At 38.1% G+C, this 23,782-nt stretch overlaps 1 long non-coding RNA gene across 1 annotated transcript; it reads right to left on the bottom strand.

Annotated features, from left to right (window-relative positions):
- Positions 1-21,369: 21,369 nt before the first annotated feature.
- LOC120459732 (uncharacterized) lies at positions 21,370-22,900 on the bottom strand. The gene is made up of 4 exons (XR_016146083.1): positions 22,742-22,900; positions 22,502-22,573; positions 22,085-22,295; positions 21,370-21,891 (listed from the first exon to the last, which is right to left on the bottom strand). It is a non-coding gene; the product is annotated as an uncharacterized LOC120459732 (long non-coding RNA).
- Between the last annotated feature and the right edge of the window lie 882 nt (positions 22,901-23,782).

The following is a 23,782-nucleotide window of genomic DNA, read 5'->3' as shown; positions in this document are numbered from 1 at the left end:
GTAAAAAATAAATAAATAAATGTGCTATTTTTCTCCAGCTTTCTCCAATATTTAAACAAAATAACACATTTATTCATTTGCGTCAAAATAATGTGAACTGAGCGACTGTAAAAAGAGCCCTTGGGCCATGACCAAAAGACGACCAGCATCTGTGACTTCCATCAAAATGTCGATCTCTGCCAAGATGTCAACTATCCTCTCATCTGTCCCCAAAATCTGTCTACCATGAGAAAAACTCTTGACTGACCCAAATAGCATCAGATATTAAAGACTAGTCTCTGATGGTGCCCTAAAGAAGAATCGTAGCAGATGCCGAGTCCGTTTGAAGTGCTAATCATGTGGTCGTAGGCTACAAAAGGAAAGGCTATGAAATCAGTTGTTTATAAAGCCCGTTTATTCATACAAAACCATGTTGCATTTTCATTTAATACATTGTTCCATTTCTTTCTTTTCAGGTTTATGCTTTCTCTGAAATGCCTCTGGCGTATTCGAGTAGTATTGGAGGTTTTGATTGGCATTGTTGGCCTTGCTCTCCTGTACTGTCTAGATTGCTGAAGACATTCAGAAATCCCCCATGGAGATCTCCAGCCTCCCACTCTCAGTCTGTCTGGGATATCAAAGCACAAGAAAAGAAACAACCTTGGTATTAGGCTCATCTTGAAGTCTGACAGCTGGAAGAGCATCTAGAGAAATATGCAGAGGATGTGTCATTAGATAAAAACTATTCATTCGATTTAAAAGGGGCTAATGGACTCTTGTTAATGTTTTCCTTTCATTAAGTGTGCTGTGGATCTGTTTGTGTGTGTATACGCAAATGTCCAAATCACAAAGTGACACATTAATGCCTGCCCAAAGGCATACGCAAAAAAATGCTTCAGTGTGGCAAGTCATGGTTTTGTACTCAATCATACTCAATACATGGGGTGGCGATGAGTAGGGTTGGGTATCGAGAATCGAGTATCGATTGGAACCGAGACTAACTTTTCGTTTTTCCCGAAATCGTTCAAAAGTAAAAATTTCGATTCCTAGTTTCGATATTCACAGTCCGCCGACCGGACGAAGAAACCGCTGAACAACACCAACGAAGAAGCGTCTACCGGAAGTGTTGGCATAACCACGCGAGTCGAACATGAGTAGCTTACGTCGGCGGTCCAAAGTGTGGCTTCACTTTTCTAAAAATAACGAAATCTCGGCAAAATGCAACATTTGTGACAAAAGGAGTATTTTTACAGAAGGAGTATTTCCTTCAGAAAGGCCGTTGGTTAGCAAGGTTAGCTTAACTTTTTTGACCCTGCCTCTTAGAAGAATCGGAATCGAGAATCGTTAGGAACCGGAATCGAAACAAGGAATCGGAATCGGAATCAGAATCGTTCAAATTCAAACGATACCCAACCCTAGTGATGACACATGCCTTTGGCGTGAAGTTCCCGGGCTCGAATCTACTGTGAGACACCAATGTGTCCCTGAGCAAGACATTTAACCCATAGTTGCTCCGGAGGCGCGCGACCTCAGACATATATAGCAATTGTAAGTTGCTTTGGATAAAAGCGTCAGCTAAATGAATAAATGTAAATGTAAATCAGAGGGTTTTGGACGCGAATAGAGGTGCTGCAATAGTTTTAAACATAACTTTGCATTCTCTCATTAGACTCTGATTGGTGTCTATTTAATATCTGCTTACACTTAATTTTGATGATCCTACTACAGACATTCTACGAACTATAAGTAACTTTGCAACTTATTCTAACCTGAACCCTGCCAGTCTATATTATAACACTCTAATAAGAGTAGTTAATTGACATAGGTGCACCGTTACTTAGACAACAGAATTTTTTGAGCATTAAAGCGATTAAACCCAATAAACGTTTACAATAGCATAATTTGACCCCTTTAAAGTGATAGTTCACTTTGAAATTAATTTTTGGTTCGTTTTATCTTACCTCTAATCATCCAAGATGTAGGTGTCTTTGTTTCCGCCGTAGTTCCAATTTTGATATTTTTAGGTCAAACCGTTCTTGATTTCATCATGATTCATCATCATGATCATGAACATGATTTCATGACTCGTAAATGTAAGTACACATTGATGGCCTAAGACACGAAATGAGCGGTTTGTGTGAGAAAACGAACAGTATTTATATCGTCCAAGTGATCTGAGGGCTTTTTGGCTGTGGTAACAAGAGGTAAAAACTATGTAAATACTGTTCGTTTTCTCACACAAATTGCTCGGTCTTAGGCCATCAATGTGTACTTACATTTACGAGTCATTAAATCATGTTTAATTTGGACTTCTGTGTGCATGCTCTTTGAGGTGGTGACCATAGACCTCCATTATATGACTAACAGACAGTTTGACCTAAAAATATTAAAATTGAAACTACTGCGGAAACAGTTTCAATTTTGATTATACATCTTGGATGCCCTAGAGGTAAGATAAAACATACCAAAAATGTATTTCAAAGTGAACTATCCCTTTAAAAGAAAATCCATTGCCTGTACACAGACAATATGCCTAAATATCAGGTTGAGTGTAATTCTGCTACTTTATTTCCAGGTATTAATATTTGACATTCAACAGTGCCAATGGCAATAAAACACATTATAAAGTGTATATTTCAACATGCAAATTTAGCTTTTTTCATGAACCTCATTTTTTCATGTTAATGAGTGCACGCCTCTTCTGTTGTGATGGATTTAATAATGACTTGGGAGAAGTTGCACTATTTAAGAGAAAAGGCCTAATCTGTTAATTGTCTCCTGGAGCAAAAAAACAAAAAACACACAGCAAAATCAATTATACAGTGACTGCACAAAGGAAAAGAAAAAAGAAAAGACAAGCCACTGGAGGGATGGAGTTGAGAAACTTTCCAAACTTGTAAGCATGGCCCATCAACCTTTAATCGCTGACGTAAATTCAATAGGTAATGGGCTAAATGCCTTTAAGTGTCGCCTTATTACCTGAAAAAATAAGTCGCATCTGAATAGAAGCAACTCATGATCAAAATCAAACACATCCATGAATGAGTCTCCTTTTATTTTTACTTTCAGAATAGTAAAACTACAAACATTATACACCTTCTTGATGTTCCAGTAAATGATGCCACAGTTTTCTAGCAAGATTTTCAAATTAAAAATAAGTATGGACTATTATGATGTTAGGTATAAGTTTGCATTTTCTCCTTTTCTGCAAAAGTGCCGCTTTATGCTTATAGTCCTCAGTTTAATTGTTCTTTGTTCATTCATCTTTGGTAATATTCTGGTTTGAGTCGTCCATGCAGTTCTCCGCGCCCAATCAATTAACTAATGGCTGGCGTGGGGATCAGAAATGATCCTTCATGCTGTGCTCTTGATTTTAAATTGAATGGAATTGCTAATTTCACTCCAGAGTTATATATATATATATCCTCTTTGACAGAGCTTAAAGATGAAGTATGTAATTTCTGCACCACTGAATTGCAAAAATAAATGAGTGGAGCTAAAAGCGTGTTCAGTTTTATCTGAAACAGATGAAGGTGAATCTGGCAAGGTTTTATTACGTTGGTTGTTTCACATATCAGGAGTTCGGAAATTAAAATATTTGGTGAGAGGCGCTAATCAAGCTTAAAAAATAAACTCTACCCTATCAGATGGAGTTATCCACATGTGTACTTCAAATAAAGATGCTATTTTAAACAAGTATTTGAGCTCTTTTATCGTGACTGGTGTTTCAGTGGACTCGTACCCAAGCACTCCGTATCAGTGCTGTATAAAGCAAGAATATATGGCAGAAAAGCCACATATGGATCTGGTTATGTGATTCAAACATCAAACTATATTAATTTACAAATCATGCTGTATGGTAAAAGTGTTTTGAGGTCATCATTACATAGTATTGTATAGTATATATGGGCCAGAAGGCGCCTCCTAGTGGTCTAACCCTAATGGTGTGAACGCGAATTTAATTACTTGCGCGAGTAGATTACATACAAAGTCAATGCAAAGACGCGAACAGACGCATCATTTACACCGGGTGTTGCAAATGACGCAAATTGGGTGACACGTTTGCCGCGAATGTCTTCCGCGCAACTTGAAAAATTTGAACTCGAGCGAATGTTAAAGCGCGTATTTGACGCTCTATTCGCGTTCGGTGTGAACACACCATAACACTACCCCAGACCTAATCCTACCCATAACCGAAGTGTGTTATATTGACGCTAAAGGGTGCCATGTGCGTTGGATGTATAAGCATTGACAAAAGCAACCCGGTCTCATCCCAAGACGTTTTGGGACGTATTTTTGACCATACGTCAATATTTGCCTTTTTAGGGCCCCCTTAAACGTGGGTAGATGAGGTTATGGGATCCTAACTCTACCCCAGACCTAAACCTAACCCTAAACCTAACCCGTCACCTAACTGACGTTAAAGGTAAAGCGTCAGTTGTATGACGGCCCGGGTTCGCCATCTACCGACGATTAAGGGGGCCCTAAAAAGGCGGATATTGACGTATGGTCAAAAGACGTCCCAAGACGTCAGTTATATGACTTTTGGGGATGAGACTGTGTTAACAAAAGTGTCACTATAGGACACCCAAGGATGAGAATGTATTGGTCATTCCGACATGGCAAAGTGTGTTTATAGTACATAATGAATATTTTTTTAATCTAATTTAAATTAATGCAACATATTAGTAAAATGTGACCTCAAACCGTTCTTTCAAGCCATTCAGTGTTGTTCTGTCTGTTTTAGTGGGAGTTGTTTGAAAGTTACTTTTTCTCTCAGTTGTGCCACAGCTTCTCTTTCTGAGGCTTCTTTTGCATCTGACCATGACTCTCTGGCTTTGGCATGAAACACCACACATAATGAGTTTTTACAGGCATGAGAAAGCTCAAATTTTTTTCTAGGGTTCCTGTCTAGCAGAAAGGCTCAGGCACACGCAGTATCACACACACACACACACACACACACACACATTTATTCTGCCTGAGGCAAAAGCTGCTCTCTGCACAGGAATCAGCTTAAGTTCACTCACATGCTGCCCCTTTTTATATCCAGTACCAAACACTAAAATAACTAAACGGTCGGAGTCTTAGGCAGTACACCAGTGAAATCAAAACTGACTCAGGAGAATGGTAACCAGTTCCAGGTACGGGCTTATGAGATTCAAGCTGTCTCACTCCTTTGAAGCGATCGTTGACAGCCGGGAGGTCAATGGGCTCGCCAGACCATGGTGGATATCCCAGCACACATTGAAATTGACTCAAACCTGTGGAGAGTTTCCACTGTGAGTTCTCTGTGGATTCTGCTCAAACCAAATAATTGCTCCAGTCAGATTGGTTCTGGTTCCAGTCTGTAGAAAGAGAGTTAGTTCTTGATTTAAGCATTTAGTTTGATCGTTGGATTTACGATGATTAGGGTTGGGTATCGAGAATCGAGTATCGATTGGAATCGGGACTAACTTTTCGTTTTTCCCGGAATCGTTCAAAAGTTAAAATTTCGATTCCTAGTTTCAATATTCACAGTCCGCCGAGCGGAAGAAGAAACTGCTGAACAACACCAACGAAGAAGCGTCTACCGGAAGTGTTGGCATAACCGCGCGAGTCGAACATGAGTAGCTTACATCGGCGGTCCAAAGTGTGGCTTCACTTTTCTAAAAATAACGAAATCTCTGCAAAATGCGAAATTTGTGACAAAAGGAGTATTTCCTTCAGAAAGGATTATTTCCTTCCGAAAGACCGTTGGTTAGCAAGGTTAGCTAAACTTTTTTGACCCTGCCTCTTAGAAGAATCGGAATCGAGAATCGTTAGGAACCGGAATCGAAACAAGGAATCGGAATCAGAATCGTTCAAATTCAAACGATACCCAACCCTAACGATGATACCCAGAAGTAAGGCTGACGTTTATGTTGAGTTGTTGGAAGAAGGTTGACCACACTCGAGAGGTAAACTGGGGACCTCCATCAGAAACAATGTCCTCAGATATGGCGTAAAATCTTCTGCCGTTTCCATGGCTGTGGGCAACTTCGGTAGCAGAATTAGGCAGCATGATTTAGAGAAGCGGTGATTGTTTGATTGATGATTATGAGTATGATTGTGTTACCTTAGAAGATTGGCAGATCTGTAATGAAATCGATGGCTGTACATACCAAGGACATTGAGGAATTGGCAGAGGTTGGAGTAATCTGGGTGATGTATTTACTGTATGTTGCAGTTGTAACAATTATGAATGATGTGATGGTGTCAGACTGCATAGGCGGCCACCAGAAGAAGCTGCGGAGAAGTTGAAGGGTAGCGGTGCACTCTTAGTGGAAAATTGTTCCATCCCCCGCTTCATATATGGAACTCCAAAATGGTTCTATATGGAACCATTTTTTTTTGGTAAAAGGTTCTATTGGCCAAGTATGGAATTCCAGGGTTCTATATAGAACCCAGAGGAACCTTTTTTTAAGAGTGTATAGAACCTTTTAGGGGTTCCAAATAGGTAGCGCTGATAGAACCTTTTAAGGTTCCTTAAAGGTTCCTTTTAAGGTTCCTTTAAAGGAACCTTTCCTTTAAAGGTTCTTTTAAAGGTTAAAAGAACCTTTTAAGGTTCTATATAGAACCTTTTCTTCTAAGAGTGTGATACCAGGATGTCTGGAGCTACGGGAAGAATTAACCCATTGCAAGACCTTCTTTTGGAGTGAGGGAGGAACATAAATCCATTTCAGAAGGCATTCTGGGGGTGATGGGTTGCGAACTTGGGCATCGGCAATCTCTGTCTTAATGTCCCATTGAACAGGAGCCAAGATCATGGTTGATGGTATGGTCGGTTCGTCGGACTGTGCATGTTGTGAAGACTCATATTGGCAAGAAAGAGCGTCAGGTTTTGTGTTTTTGGAACCTGGACAATACATGACAGTGAAGTTACATCGAGTAAAGAATATAGCCCAACTTTCCTGTTACTTATACAATTGAGCTACCTGTCTATGCAATTAATTATAATCAATTTGTGGTAGATTGCCGAGATACACATGCATGCAGATGCAGGTAACATATCCCTTCTCGGGAGATTTAATGAATAATTATTATTACAGTGTAATACAAAAAAATAAATCATATGTCATTTATTGAAGGGTTTGATTAATATTTTGCATGGCCCAGCAAAAGAAACAATGTATGAACGAATCAGAATGCATGAAAAAGTTGCAGAATATAACTGCAAACAGAATTGCTAAATGCATATTGCTATGATAGATATCAAGTAGTGTTCAAGTTGTGTCAAAGCTCTTTGGTGGTTCCCCTTGATTGCATAACATTTTAAATATAGAAATAATTAAATTATGTTTTTAAATATTAATCCAAACGCTCCTTTTATAACGCGGCTGACTGAGCTCACTCACGCAAAAACTCCTGTTATAATCAATGAATCTAAATACACACCGTATATAATATAAAAATCAGGTTTATTTGCAAAATGTACAGACTTCGGTGGTTTGACCAAAAAAATATGCCATTTTTTTTTTTCGAAATTAAGCCGGTTTAATAAAATTGTTATATCTTTAAATGATAATTCACTTTGAAATTAATTGTTGGTATCTTTTAGTTTACCTCAAGGGCATGCAAGATGTAGGGGTCTTTGTTTCCGCAGTATTTTCAATTTTGATATTTTTAGGTCAAACCGTTATTGTCTGTCTGTCATATAATGGAGGTCTATGGTCACCACCTCAAAGAGCATGCACAGAGAAGTCCAAATTAAACATGATTTAATGACTCATAAATGTAAGTACACATTGATGTTCTAAGACACGAAACGATTTTATTGTCATTATGGGAACGGCGTTGTAACGGGGGAAATAGTAGGCTAATTCGACTGATTACTCGTTACTGAGTACTGATGAAGTGAGGTTGCGAATTGTGGTGGGTTCAATCTGAACAGAAGCAGCTCTCATAGTGTTGGGAGGGATAGTTTTCATGATCTGCTTCTCACTCCAAGACACGAGGGGGTTGTGATCTTGTAACCAGGGGAGGCCTAGGATTACCGGATGGTGAAGAGAATGGATGAGATAGAAACAAATGTTCTCTGAATGTAGAGCTAATATTTGAAGCCTGATATCTTGAGTGGTGTAATCTATGGGGCGCTTCCACTGCCAAAGAAAAGTCACAGGGGTTTAGTGGTATCATGTGCACGAGCAAATTTGTCAATGAAATTTTCGGCAGCTCCAGAATCGAGCATTGGTAGTCACAGATATCTCAAAATTACAGGCAATTCCATGCAATAAAATGAGACTCTCCCGTGAGAGTGTTGAATTGAGATGGTGTTGGTTGGCAGGTGGCCTTTAAGTGTCTGTCCAGCATCACCAAAATTCACAAAAATGAAATTTTGATAAAAAAAAAATAATTTGACATTTTTATGAAAATCAGTTACCAATTTAATTCATAAATATAATATTTTACAATTAGAATCAGTTCATGCATATAATGAGTATATTTTTTATAAACATGCTGCATCGTTTTTTATAATCTTAGTATATGTTATACAATATATATTTTTGGATAATATATTCATATTGACCAATACAATTAATACAATTCAAACCAAACAATGGAAAATCCTAAATTCATAACTATTACAAATGTCTAGCATGAATCAAAATGTGAATCTCAGCTCCAAACTGCCCCTACGATGCTATCTTCTTCCTCTTAAACTGTATGGTTGTGAGAATGACATTTATATTAAAAACGTGTGGAAGCGTGTCCAGTCACCAGAGGCATCTGTCACAGTGGACGCCTGCCAAAACAGAGGGGCGCAAGGGATATGCAGAGTCTCATTATACTGATCCATCTAAACTGGCCTCCTACAGAGTGACATTTGCGAAATCACAAGGAAGCATTTAACAAAATTGTCAACTACTGACAATCATCTTTGCTGTATTACCATTAGATTAATAGAACTGAAATATTGGGCTGTTTAGATCATCTTCACCAACCATTGTGACTGTGAGAAAACCTGATGTCTAGAGGTAATCAGGTGTACCCACCCACAGATCTAAAATGATTGGATTGTGGGCATATTTCAATGATTGTCAGAACCACCGTCACTCTTTTGTGGTGCATCTGGCCCTAATGCTTTAGCCCACTGATGAAAATGGATTGACAGTTGGCATAAAGCTGGTATTGTCTACATAATACAAGGATTTGGCAGCTCCCTCGTTTATCGTGGCATAAAACACATCCATCCACAAATCCATGCTTTTACAGTGCACTTTTCATTACGTCTGTTCTACTTACTCTGCGAAGACATTTATACTTGCAAAAGATTTGCCATAAAAACACACACATACTCTCACCTAAAGGATTATTAGGATTACGTGGCATTGATTCAACAAAGTGCTGAAAGCAGTCTTTAGAAATGTTGGCCTATATTGATAGGATAGCATCTTGCAGTTGATGGAGATTTGTGGGATGCACATCCCAAATATGCTCTATTGGGTTAAGATCTGGTGACTGTGGGGGCCATTTTAGTACAGTGAACCCATTGTCATGTTCAAGAAACACATATGAAATGATTCAAGCTTTGTGACATAAAGGGTTGGATATGGTCAGAAACAATGCTTAGGTAGGCTGTGGCATTTAAACGATGCCCAATTGACACTAAGGGGCCTAAAGTGTGCCAAGAAAACATCCTCCACACCATTACACCACCAGCCTGCACAGTGGTAACAAGGCGTGATGGATCCATGTTATCATTCTGTTTACGCCAAATTCTGACTCTACCATCTGAATGTCTCAACAGAAATCGAGACTCATCAGACCAGGCAACAGTTTTCCAGTCTTCAACTGTCCAATTTTGGTGAGCTCTTGCAAATTGTAGCCTCTTTTTCCTATTTGTAGTGGAGATGAGTGGTACCCGGTGGGGTCTTCTGCTGTTGTAGCCCATCCGCCTCAAGGTTGTGCGTGTTGTGGCTTCACAAATGCTTTGCTGCATACCTCGGTTGTAACGAGTGGTTATTTCAGTCAATTATTTCAAGGCGTTTTCGCCCACAGGACAGCCGCATACTGGATGTTTTTCCCTTTTCACACCATTCTTTGTAAATAGAGCCAGGCCGATATATCGGCAGGCCGATATTATCGGCCGATATTAGGCATTTTACAAACTATCGGTATCGGCAGTTATATTGGCCGATAAATGAATATTTCAAAAATAAAATAAAAATGGATGAAACACGCTTCAACCATGTCATGTTGGAGTGTTGGAGTTGTATAAGTTTGTCCACCAGAGGGCACTCTATACCATCCCTGGCCTGTTGGCAACACTCGTTTATAACGCGCAACACATTCTAGCTAACCACAAAGCTTGCTAATGCCACTATCATCGATAGAATTTAATGAGCTTTGTTAATTAATTAATGAGCTTTGGTTCCTCCTCTGTTCTGTTGCGACATTAAAATAAACAAGTTTCTTTTTAAAAATGCATTATCATATTATTTTAATTAAAACTCATACATAACTACAAATAACTAATGTTAGGGAAATCTGTTAATGTTTTGTTGTGCGTTCCTGAAAAAAAATAAAATAAAAAATATCGGCCGATATATCGGAATATCGGATTTTAAAACCAACAAATATTTGTATCGGCATCTCGGGCTCTAATTGTAAACCCTAGAAATGGTTGTGCGTGAAAATCCCAGTATCTGAGCAGATTGTGAAATACTCAGTCAGGACAGTCTTAGTGTGACAATTTTTTTAAGAGATTGTATTTTCTGTAAGTCCACATATTTAAAATAGTTATTTTTCCTTCATTTTTCCCCCCATATTTGAAGAAACACCAAAGGTCACAAGGTTTGAAATCAAGTAGTCCAATTTTTTTTTTTTCCTTTTTCTTTTTTAAACCAAAGGTTTGCAGTAGGTTCACACCACTACCCGGAATAATTTGCCACATATTTAGTGCAGTTTTTAATAAACAGTTTTTGCAAGGGCAAAAAAATGTTGCATCATAATGTGTCTGTGATTCAGTGTATGTGAAAAAGACTTGACTAATGTGCAGCAGGCGAATCCTGCACGGTTGCAGTCAGCGGGCCGACCGAGTGAGTCTAGTGTCAACTGTGAGTCTGATGTCTTCTGACAGACTACAGGAGTGGGATGAGTCTCCGCCTCAGTAGCTGACTGAAGAATTACACAAGGTGACTCCTCCCATTCAGAGCGGGCCAGATGCTCAGGAACTCGGTTGCATTACGCAAGGCTGACTGGAGCGGTCAAGATGAGGAGTGATTCATACCAGCCGCTTCTCGCTACAGAATGAGGCTTGTGTCTTTGCTTATGCTCAGTGACATGTGTCAGTACATATAGCAGACTTCAGAAACAAACCTCAGCTACATGCTACGTGGGCGCTAGTGTCAATGTGCCTGAGCTTCTCAGAGAACTATCAGCAGTGAGAAACAAGTAAAAATCCACAGCCACGAGTACATCAAAACACATGCTGGAGACTCTTCTACGGTGGTGATACATGATGTGAAGGTCGCATGTTATGAGTTCACAAAGGAAGTGTGGCATTAATAATAAGGGAGGTGCCAGAATGATTAATTGCACACAGACTGTTGGTTACGTAAAGGAGAACGGAGTTATGTCAGCCTTGTTAAGCCTGCAAGCTTTTTTTTTCCACCTGTCTTGGCTAGATATATTCTGTCATGAACAATTTACGTGAAGTTTTTGGCTTATTTTGAACATAGCATGGCCATTGGGAAGGCATTCACTTCCAGTTATTTTACCTGTTGTAGCAGGATGTGAAAATTAAAGGGGATATAGGTAACACTTTACAATACACTAATGTGGATTAATTCATCCTTAACTAATGCACAGATAATCATGAGTTAATGTATAACTAATGAAGAACTAAACCATTAATTGATGATTACTGCATCAGCAACTAATAAAGAGTCAATATGATTAATAGATTAAGTAATACATGAATTGCTATTAATTCAATGTGTCATTGTGTATTAATTCCTTAATAACATATTTTCTTAACTAATAGTGTAAATTAATGTGTTAATTATCACAATTAGTCAAAGCTATGCACTTCAACTTCCAGTTGTCTGCTTTAATTAATCATTAGCTAATGATTTGCAAAGGTATCATTATGTAATGACTTTACTAGATGGGGCACATCATTATTAACTAGTCATTTAGTAATTGTAGTAATTTGCACATACATTTGCACTAACAATGAGGTAACTAATCATGTATTAATGCATATTAGTGTACCTGTCATATTACCTGGAAGTTGAAAAAGAAGGCTTTGGCTCATTCTGGTAATTAACACTATTAGTTAAAAAAAATGAGTTATTATGGAATTAATCCACAATTACATATTTAATTAATAACAATTCATGTATGAACTAATACATTAACCTTACAGACTCTTAATTAGTTCCTAATGTGGTAATCATTAATGAATAGCTTAAATAATCATTAGTTACACATTAATTCAGTATTATCTGTGCATTAGTTAAGCATGAATTAATGCTTATTAGTGCACACGTATTGTAAAGTGTTACCGGGATATATCATGAAAATCTGACTTTTTGTGTGTTTAAGTGCTTTAATCGGGTCCCCGGGGCAGCTACCAACCTAGAAAACATTAAAAGTGACAACCCAGTAACTTTGTTTTGTTTGGTAAGCTTTTTTCTGCAAGCATGTCAAAAAGTAAGTTGATCATATTTCGCCCCCCTTCTATTGGTTATTTCTGAGATTTTTAATGAGTGAGTTTCATGTGTTTTGTTATTGTATCTGAAGATCGTGTAAAGGATCGGCCGCCTGAATGGGGGTGGGGAGAAGCTGCTCGTTTGCATTTAAAGGGACACACACAAAAACTCAAATGTGATGACTTTAGCTGTGCAGTCTTTCTCTGTGCTGGTGATTTTGATGTTATTCAATGTGGTTGGAAGCCTTAATCGGTCTCTGGAGAAAAAAATGGGAGAAAGGACAAAGTGTTAACCTCTCCTCGGTAGATCCTTCTACTTTTTGCCTTTAGGCAGAGCTGCTTAAGAACCCCTCGGATTGAGGGAGAAATGAGCTTCAGGTGCTCCCTATCACGCTGTTGAGCTTAAGTGCTGGTTTCCACATCTATTAATGCCAAAGGCGACATTGTACAAACTCGCCACACTGTGCAAAAATCATATTATTATCATAAACATTAACACACTGGTTCCCAGTGTGTGACAAAAGAAGTATGCCTGAATTCACAGAACTCGTAAAAAAGTAGGCAAAAAGTACCCAGATGACCTACTTCTTCCGGCGAGATTCTGAAGTGTGCAAATGATGACCTCTTTACTATCCCATGAGGCTTTGGGAATGGATTTGTGAATGGCAATCAACTCAAGTCACCATTATTTATATTGCGCATTTTACAGTTTTACAGTGATAATAGGATAATAATTTTGGCTGTGCAGAAGCTCTAGAAGAAACTCAGTCTCCAGTTTAAATAAGTTCAGCATTGATTAATTTCCATTGTAAAAATCATTATTTATTAAGCTTCAACAATAGCGTTTTTAAAGGATTAGTTCACTTAAAAAAAAAAAAAAGTTTTGCTGATAATTTACTCACCCCCATGTCATCCAAGATGTCTATGTCTTTCTTTCTTCAGTCGAAAAGAAATTAAGGTTTTTGATGAAAACATTCAAGCATTTTTCTCCATATAATAGACTTCATTAGTAACCAAACGGTTCAGGGTCCAAATGAGAGTTTCAGTGCAGCTTCAAAGGGCTTTAAACGACACCAGACGATGAATAAGGGTCATTTCAAAAATAAATAAAAAATGAAATCAAAATGAAAAAATCTTTTTCGAGTCATTTGGTTCATTCAATGAACAAAATGACTCGAAAAAAGATTTGTTTTTTTTTTAATGAAAAGTTTTATTCGTAAAGTTTGTTTTTTTTAAAGGGGAAATGAAGCGGTGAATCAAGTTTACATGATTTACAAGATGGATTTCCAATATAATCAACAATTATATAAGAAACATGACAAATGTAAACATATAGAAGAAAAAAAGAAAAAACGTTGTATCTTTCGCCGCCAGGGCGCCGCCATTGTGCAGTTGACGTCACGGGGTTGGTTGGCTCAAGTTTAACAGGCTCTGGGCATTGAAAATCGCAACATCAAACTGTGTTTATACCAGTGTTTTGACCACGAACGACTAATGTTAGGTACAGATATTAGACAAAAAGACGACGTCTAATGTTATATGTTGACAAACTGCACATAGAAACATTGTTCGCGATGTCTGCCGTCAGATATTCCCGTCTCGTCAATAACATGCAAGTTTAGAACGTATTTGTTAAAGGGGAAATGAAACGTCCATATTTTCATACTGGTAGTGCTAATAACGTTAGCTACAGCCTACATATACTAGGAAAAAGTGTCTCCGCTCTGACATCCTTCAGGGAAAGCATCTTAAAAAAAACTTTTAAACTTTTCATTTTTAATTTTTCAGAATTTTCAACGCATTCTCATCCTTTAGCATCATATAGAACGCTATATGACAAAACTGCACTATACTACGCACATGGCACCCGTTATCGTTAATATAACACGCGCTGTGATGGTTAGGTTTAGGTGTAGGGTAGGGTAAGGTAGTCTCATATTAAGGATTCATGACGCCTTGGGTTCGCGTGAATATTAACGATAACGGGTGCCATGTGCGTAGTATAGCGCCGTTTTGTCATATAGCGTTCTATGTGACGCTAAAGGATGAGAACGGGCTGGAATTTTTGATAATTTCGCGTGAAAGGGAATAATTTTGATAAAAAAAACGTTTTGGATAGTCTTGACACGGTCTCCGCTGACACTTCAGGGATGCGTTGTGGTCATGTGTAGGTGCAGGATTGTAAATGTAAGTACCTTTAAACTTCTCGCATATCTATTTTTATTGTTTATTCTTTATTGCCATTTTCAATCTTCTTCGACACTTCCGCAAAATGATATTACATTGCTTCTTTATCATTTCGCAACACAATATGAGAAGTGAAATGTCCAGAGAGTGGCACTTAAATCACATTCAGTTTTATCTGAATCTGGCAATGATTGCAAGTGTTTGTTACAGAAGTACTTGCATACGGAAGTTGGAAGGTGAACCGTGAGTTTATTGCGAACAACAGGAGGTGAGGATGATGGATGACACCATCGGTGATGAGGCAGATAAACACATGTTGGAAATGGAGACACGGTGGAAGGACGTAGTACAAATCTTAGACAGTATTGAAATGCAGCAGTTTGGAAATTAAATGTCCAGTGAGTGCCACTAAAAAAATAATGCTTTATTACATAACAAGCAAGAATTGTGCAAGGATGTAGCGGTAAATAGGCAACTGAAACACACTTCAATATCTTTGACCCATAAAGCTTGTAACCTTATGTTGTTATCCCAGTGCTTAAAGGGATACTTCAAGATTTGCATTAGGCTTAGTATTAGTAGAAAACCTGTAGTATTTTCGAATTATCATGCTTTCCACCCTCATATCCCCCTGAGACGAGAGCTTTATGTATTTTTTGTCTGGAAAAAATTCTCCGATGATGCAAAAATTGTCTTTTTTTAAGCTAAGCTAGCAGGCTTTTGTTCTGTGGAGAAAGCTGAGTAGTCGGGGTTACCATCCTCTTTTTCCCGGACATGTCCGGCCGTCGATGTCCAGGATTCAGCTTTTGCTTTCTGCAGTCGCCATTCATCGTTTACATGCACAGCTTTTGTTTCAATCTAACTGAATTCATTCTGATTGGTGAATCTGAATGTAGTGTTTACATGTGATCGGTTGATGTGCATTTTAACATTGCTAAGAAAATTCGAGATACGAGACCGTGTGTCTCACAGGTGTCACTCACGCCACCGTTCTCCCGCGGCCCTCACTCGTCCGGCTCGCCACAGTAAACATGATGAATGGCGACTGTAGAACGCAAAAGCCGAATCCCGGACATTTTGGGCGATCTCCAAACACATTTTTGGGCAGACTCATCACAGAGACTCACTAGTAGCCTAGACTTGTTGTTTAACTACTGAGCTCTGTTACCGGTAGGCGTGGCCTCCTAGGGCAGCGAAGCAAGTGCATTGTGGGAGTTGTTGTCTTTCATCCACATAAGCCAAAAATACATTTTCTGGCTTTTCTCAGTCTAGAAAGCTCCAAATTCAAAAATAATTTCACATTTCTTCTCCATAAATGACCCATTTTAAATACACATTCATCTTTCCAGAGGTGTATCCCTTTAAGAATCCGGGTTGTTGTCAAAAGGGTCAAGTATGAATTATCAGTAGTCTAGGTAGGAATCTTGCTGCGCCACCATAGTGCCCTTAAGCAAAGCATGTTACCCCGAGGGGTCTCTCCTTGAGTTGTATCTGTACAAATATAGCAGTTGATGGTGACGAGTGAAACTGGCCGTACAAAAAAAGAAAAATATCTTCTTAAACAGATTGAGTATGTAAAACGAAAATATGGGATATGGTCCCAATTGGAGATGGGGAAAGTTTGCCAAGGAGGGTGTGAGAGCCAGAAAAGATAAATGAAATCCATTGCAGGTGAAAAACTACAGTGCAATATAGATTAGTTCGGGTTGAGTTGCCCTAAACCTCAACACAAATATAATCGACAGGAAACAGGGAACATCTCGCTTTTCCCCTGGAGAAACAGTGCAGATCGATTAGCTTCCGAGGACATATCTGGCTCCCCTCAGAGAGATCCTTCATCTTCAAGAGGAATAAACCAGCTGTACTTTCCTTATCAACAAGGATGAATAGGGAAGTAGTATACAGTATACAGTGCGGCACCGTCACAGAAATCACTGTGATAATTAACCAACTTTGAATTAGCGCTTCCCCAGAGCAACATTATTCATTACAATATAATGACTGCTTAACAAAGCTCATTTGCACATTACCATCTAACAGCACTGTTATGTGTGTGTGACAAAGTATATGCAGTGGCTTTGGAAACACCTGCTGGCTGGTTAGCGTGTATAGCACTGTTTCATTATCACCCTGTCAAGATTTTGTTTAACGGTTAGGATTTCTAGCTTGCTACGCATCAATTACAGAGCATGGAGAGAGTTGCACATGCTGCGTACATGTCTAGTGCATGAGAGAGAACTTGACTAAATTGCGGCAACAGGACCAAATTGTGAATTTAATTTATGGCTATTTATTGTTATATCATTCTAAATGTGTCAGCCAGCTCAAGTGAGCCTAAATAATGAAGTCTTTTCATTGCAAACCCCTTGCTATTCATCTGACTGATCTTGATTACACACCTAAGGGAATAATAGCCAAAAGCAATAACAATTTATTTCAAAACATTTTTCCTGCCTGCTTTGTTCTGGGAAAACTGGCAGGTTGTGCTGGATTCGGATTTTGCTGCTGTTTCCATAGCGTGGATTTGACAAATGGCTTCATTATGCTCCTGCTGTTCTGGAAGGGTATGATAGTACAGTACAAATCAGCTTGTTTGTCCTTATAACAGACCTGAAAACCTGGGTCAGAGAGAACCCTGTCAGGTGAACTGAGGTGCTTGCTTTCACTAGCTGACAGACTGACACAGAAAAAGTAGATCTGCACTTCTTCAGCTGCCTATCTAGACAGTATTTTAAGGCATCATAGCTTCATCATGCTACGTACCTTACAAGATCATTTTGACCAAAATTTAGGGCGGCGTCACATGTGTCCCATGCCAAAATGCATTGCATATAATGTTGATTATAAGAATACTATAAATAAAATTAATCAATCAAAACATACATGTGGTGATATTTCTGCAAAATTATATTATGTTGCTTCTTGCATGTTTTCAAGCGCCTTGTACCAGGTGAGTTTCCGAGCAAGTTTACTAAGAAAAGCCATACACATGGAGCTGGTTATATATACTAACGTCAACATGTGTTTGTTTAAAAATTATGCACTGTGCTAAAAGTGACATAGTCATAACATAGTTTACAAAAAATGGTAATGTAAAATGTAAATTTAAATAGTAAATGCAATGCCATTTTACATATTGCATTGTCATTTTGCATATTATATTTCAAATTGAATATTGCTACACATATACACATATTCCCAATGAGTCTATGTTGGCACTTCTTGTGAGGCATGCTGTTGGTGTGGCTTTTTCTGTTGTGCATGCTGTACAAGTATTTGTATTAATGCATGTTCTCAATGAAAAGATGTCTTTACCTCTAGGTTTTATACTCTCAGAAAAAAAGGTACAAAAGCTGTCACTGTGGCTGTACCTTTTCAAAAGGTAAACTTTTGTCCATTTTAGGTGCTAATATGTACATTTTAGGTGCTAATATGTACATTTAAGGTGCTAAAATGTCCATTTTAGGCACTAATATGTACATTTTATGTGCTAATATGTACATTTTAGGTGCTAATATTTACCATTAAGGTACTAATATGCAGCCTTTAGGTACAAAAGTGTATCTTTTGAAAGGGTACAGCCCCAGTGACAGCTTTTGTACCTTTTTTTCTGAGAGTGTAGGTGTAAACCTTTAGGTTTACCTAAAGTCTTGCCAAGCCAAGGTATGGATGTAAACACAGCCAGCTATGTCCCAAATGGATAGTTCACCCATAGGATGAGCAAATGATTCAGAATTTGAATTTTTGAATGATTCAGAATTTGAAGTATTTCTTTAATTGCGTGTGACAGTTATAGCAATGAGACGCATCATCTCTCCTTGGCCTGTTATATTGAAAATGTATGTTTTACAATTTGCAGTATGACGTTATCCATTGCTAAATTATGGCTCATCATAGACTAGCTAACCACAAAGCTAGCTAATGCCACTATCATCAGTCTGTTCTGTTGTGACGATAAAAGAAACAAGTTTCTTTTTAAAATGCATTATCATATTATTTTAGTTAAAACTCATAAATAACTACAAATAACTGTTAGGGAAATCTGTTAATGTTTTGTTGCGCGTTTCTGAAAAAAAAAAAAAATCGGCCGATATATCGGAATATCGGATTTTAAAACCAAAATATATTTGTATCGGTATCTGCATTCAAAATCCTTTGTTGGTCGGGCTCTAATATGGACGGGTGGAGAAGCTCGCGAGCAATCGGGGAAACGTGGAGGCAAAATGACAAAATAATTAACCAGAATACCTAGCAAAAGTGTCTCCTGCTCCTAGCTCATGGACATCTCCTACTCACACTCTCCGCCTCTGCAAGTTTCGGAAGGGAATGATTCAGATTTCTCATGCCACAGCCACTAGAAGACAGACGGGTTGCTCACGTCACATCTATGTCGTCAAGCTCTGTTTGAGTCTGCGCGTCAGGAACGGAAGTCCTAAAAAACGCTTAAAGGACAAGTTCGGTATTTTACAATTAAAGCCCTGTTTTAAGATCGTCCCTGATGAAATAGAATGGTTAAGATTGTTTTTTAGACAAATGCTCCTGTCACGAGAATTTTTGGATTCTGTGTTAGCACCCCCCCACCTTTATAATGGTAGCATAGGTGCATTTGAACAATCATTCATAAAAACGCATAAAACTTTAGTTTACAAAGACGTGAAACTCACCGAGTGGTCTGGGGTGTTCACTGATATGCTCACACAAAAATCGCTGCAAAAGATGCTTTCCAACAGGTTTTATCGTAGTTTTTGTCCAATTCCATTTTCTTCCTGTTTTTGGTCGAAGTCCCCAGTAGTCGATTATCAAATTTGCGTGCGCGATCCTTAGTTATCTAGTTACCAATGATCGCGCACGTGAACTCGACAATTTATTACTGTGGACTTCGACCAAAAACAGGAAGAAAATGAAGTCAGACAAAAACTACGATAAAACCTGTTGGAAAGCATCTTTTGCGGCGATTTTTGTGTGAGCATATCAGTGAACACCCCAGACCACTCGGTGAGTTTCACGTCTTTGTAAACTAAAGTTTTATGCGTTTTTATGAATGATTGTTCGAGTGCACCTATGCTACCATTGTAAAGGTGGGGGGGTGCTAACACAGAATCCAAAAATTATCGTGACAGCAGCATCTGTCTAAAAAACAATCTTAACCATTCTTAAAACAGGGCTTTTAATTGTAAAATACCGAACTTTAAAATCGTCCTTTAAAATGGGCTTCACTTGTCTCAATGTAGTTCCAATGAGATGGCTCTTTCCACTTCTTATACTGTCTATGTGAACTATCCCTTTAAGTGGTTCAAAATATTGACTTTCAATGCAGACTAATAGATCTGCTGCATTACAGTATGTCAATAATATTAATGCATTATACTGTTTACTTGAATAATTACTGCAGCAATGTTCACTTCATTGAGAAATGCTTGAAGACTACATGCCATTGTTGTAATTTAATCAGTTCATATTTACATTAATATTGAATTTAATAATGTAGACCGTTTAATACAATAGAATAGAAAAGTATGACAACTCTGTCCTAGACAGCTTTTTACCATTAGAAATAGATAAGGAACTAAACCCCTCACTACTTGTAGATAATGCGCTTTGATATTTGGTTTGGTAAATGTTTGCACTGTGGTCCAGCTCTTCTAAAGTCAATATTATTCATTTAACTGTGAGGTCGGTACACAAATCAGGTTTATCATAAGAACAGCCATGAATATAGATGAGGAAATCACTCACTGGGACGCGCTCTGTTCTGAATTCCCTTGTGTGATTTGATGGCAGGTGAAGCCATTGAAGACCACTTGAAGGAACGCAGCACACAGCTACTATTGATTATAATGCCATTTAAAAGTCTGATGGCATGTCAGATGAGAGTTATGCTTTATTTACTTCTGGCTGTTGTGTTGGCGCTGCTGAATAAGCCTCCCCACGTTCCTCCGCTCAATGCACAGGCTGCTCATAATTAATCACAGACCTCTGGGTGACTGGACTGAATGTGACCTTTTTGCTTCAGCTTCACAGGGACAAAATGTTACTTTTGCATATTATGTTTGGCAAGTCAGTCACCCTCAATGAAATTTAGTTAATGGGTTGCATTAAAGTGTGCACAGAAAAGGAACGTTCAGACCATCCCCAGATAGCAAATTGGCCTTGGGCCGGATCTGGCTTAATTTCGGCTGAGATTTTGGCCCACATACCGCATGGAATTACGGGCCAAGGTTGGCCCAAGTGCTGTTTGCCGTAAGTCAACCAGATCAAAGCCGTGAGGAAACCAAAACTCGCCCAGAGCTTTGCAGTGTACCCAGATATTACCCAGAACTGGGCCAAAACAACGCCGTACTCCCCATATGTCAGCCAGACAAAAGCCAAACTGCCACCACCTTTAGGCCAGAACTCAGCCACATCTTATCCAGAAGCTGCAGAAAACAGCCATAACTGGGCCAATATTATACCAGAGTCCCCAAAACTGAACCAGAAATTATTCCTGTGTAAAACAAGGTATAATAAAAAAAATGACACTACAGAAATGCAAAGAACAATATTTTATTGAGAAGGGAAGAAAATCTCAGCCAGATAAAAGGATAAACAACAAAATACAAGCCAATACTAGAGTAAGACAAAACAAAATATAACTATAATTCACATTACAAGAATAATAAAAAGACAGCAATAAATTAAAATGTTACAAAAATGTGTATGTGGCATTCTTAAATAATGAGATACAAAAATTAACAAAAATATGTTGGCCGAGAGATCTCAAAGTCCTGCAACAGAAGAAAACATGCAAACAAGAAAAACACCAGCAAGTCAAGACATCAGTTTCACAACACACATGCTGCAAATACAATGCAAACAATAAATAATAATAAAAATAAAACAATGAACACCATTGTCGAGTAGATATTTGTTGGTCGGACATTTGGAGAGCATTTATGTATTTGGTTGTGTTTTAGCACATGTGATAAAGATGTTCTTATTTTACAGGGTTTTTTTTCTGTTTGCATCCATTTTCTTCTGTTGCAGAATGTTGAGACCTCTCAGCCACCGTACTAAAAAGCAACAGAAACCAAGCAATACATTAAATTCATACAAACAGTAAAGCAAAAGTGTAAATGTGTCATGCATGCCACACCACCACTGCTATAAAACATGCTATAGTATCCTTACACTAACAGTGAATATATGATGAAAAATACTAAATGAAATCTTACATCTTATTAAAAATACTAAATGAAATCTTACATCTTATTAATCGGTCATCACTTGAGAGGCTTTTTCTCTGTGGTCTGGGTGTTTCATGATGCCATGGTGACTGTATTGCCTGTCTGTGAGACTGTAAAGTTAAATCCTGTTGCCTGCGATGTTCTGTGAGGTCTTGTGAACTTCTCTACTTGCCATGGCTGCAGTAGCCTCCTCATCGGGGTCATTTTCATCCATTAGTCGCCTGTTTCATCTTTAGGAAAGGTACATTTTTTTAATGATTACTAAATTTGATTAAGAAAGTGTGGTATGGTCATGTAAAGACTATTCAGTGACAAATTCCCTGTTTGCAATTCAAAAAGAAATGTGCATTATAATGTGTTAAACTGCACAAATATATAAGGACCTGTAAGAAAGGTCTATGTTAATGAATTAACGTTAAAAAATAATCAATCTTACTTTATTTTCCGTTTTGGTGGCCTCAGAAAGATCAGCTGTTGTTCAGCAAGAAGCAGCTTCCGATGTTCTTCACTATAATGTTAATTTTCAATGAAAAACAGAATTCAAACATCAATTCTATTTCCTCTCCAACATAAAAACAAATAAAATCCAACCACACAAACCCCCCAAAAATCGTATCTAGTAATGCGCTATAGATTAAAATCCACGTGTTAAGATAGTGAAAAACTATAAACTTACCTTGATCATGTATTAAAACTTCAAAAGATAAAACCAACACAGCGTGATTGTCGAAGTTAGAACAACTAACTTAGTTATTTGAATTTCACCGCGACTGCGTTGAGTTGCTGAATAGCTGCTACGCAACTTCCGGATCCTCTGGTAGGCGGGATGGTGTCACTAGGTGCATTCTGGGAAAAGTAGTCTTTTTGCAAAGCGGATTTAACACTGTACATGTAAATCAACTACAATTTCCATGATGCATTGCAAACCAGATTGTATCAGCAGCCACAGACGTCGCATCGACTGCCGCGTGGTTTGCTCACACTGCTCTAAAAACACGCAAGTTTCCCGGAGATTTTTAAAAACAGAACCACGTTTTATTTAACCGATTTCAATGGTTTACGTGGAGAACATAAATGTTTCTTCTCCAAATACTTACAATAGGCTATTTTATGGAGATTATATATTTTTTTTATTGAGGAATTGTGAAAACTCAAAGCATGGGTGGTTTTTGCTTCAAAAAATCATAGTTTAACCATGGGTTTTTGTAGTACATCTGTAGGCTACCTAATAAATTCCCCAAAAAGTGATTTTTGTGTGTGTGTGTGTGTGTGTGGCATATTGATTACCATTTGGATAACCACAAAGTACTCTTTCAGTTCCATTCAATCTTTTGTCTATGCTGCAGACTGAACCATTTGTCTTCAGTCATTTTGCAAACATCTTTTTTTTCCATTCCGCAATCTGCACATTATCACCTCCTTAACCCCCCAATTAAAATAATCTTGCCAATAGAATAATCAAGGCTTCTTTCCTTAAAACCTGCCTACTTTTGTGTAAAAGAGAACTATTTGCATACATATGTATTTTTAACTAGGTCTATAACAAACTTATTTCATTTTATTATTTTTAACAAAATTAACCCTATTTATGAGGTTGCATTATAATTATGTCTAAAATATGAACCAATTTAACACCACATCTTACACGGCTATTTTACAGTACAGCACTTTCATGAGGTCTGTTATTTGCTCAGCCAACCAAAACCCAACCAGATCT

Source organism: Pimephales promelas, chromosome 1 (genome assembly GCF_988280905.1).
Source record: "Pimephales promelas chromosome 1, fPimPro1.hap1.1, whole genome shotgun sequence".
Classification (NCBI taxonomy): domain Eukaryota; kingdom Metazoa; phylum Chordata; class Actinopteri; order Cypriniformes; family Leuciscidae; genus Pimephales; species Pimephales promelas.
The sequence above is the reverse complement of the archived record's forward strand: the minus strand, read 5'-3'. Positions and strand labels throughout refer to the sequence as shown.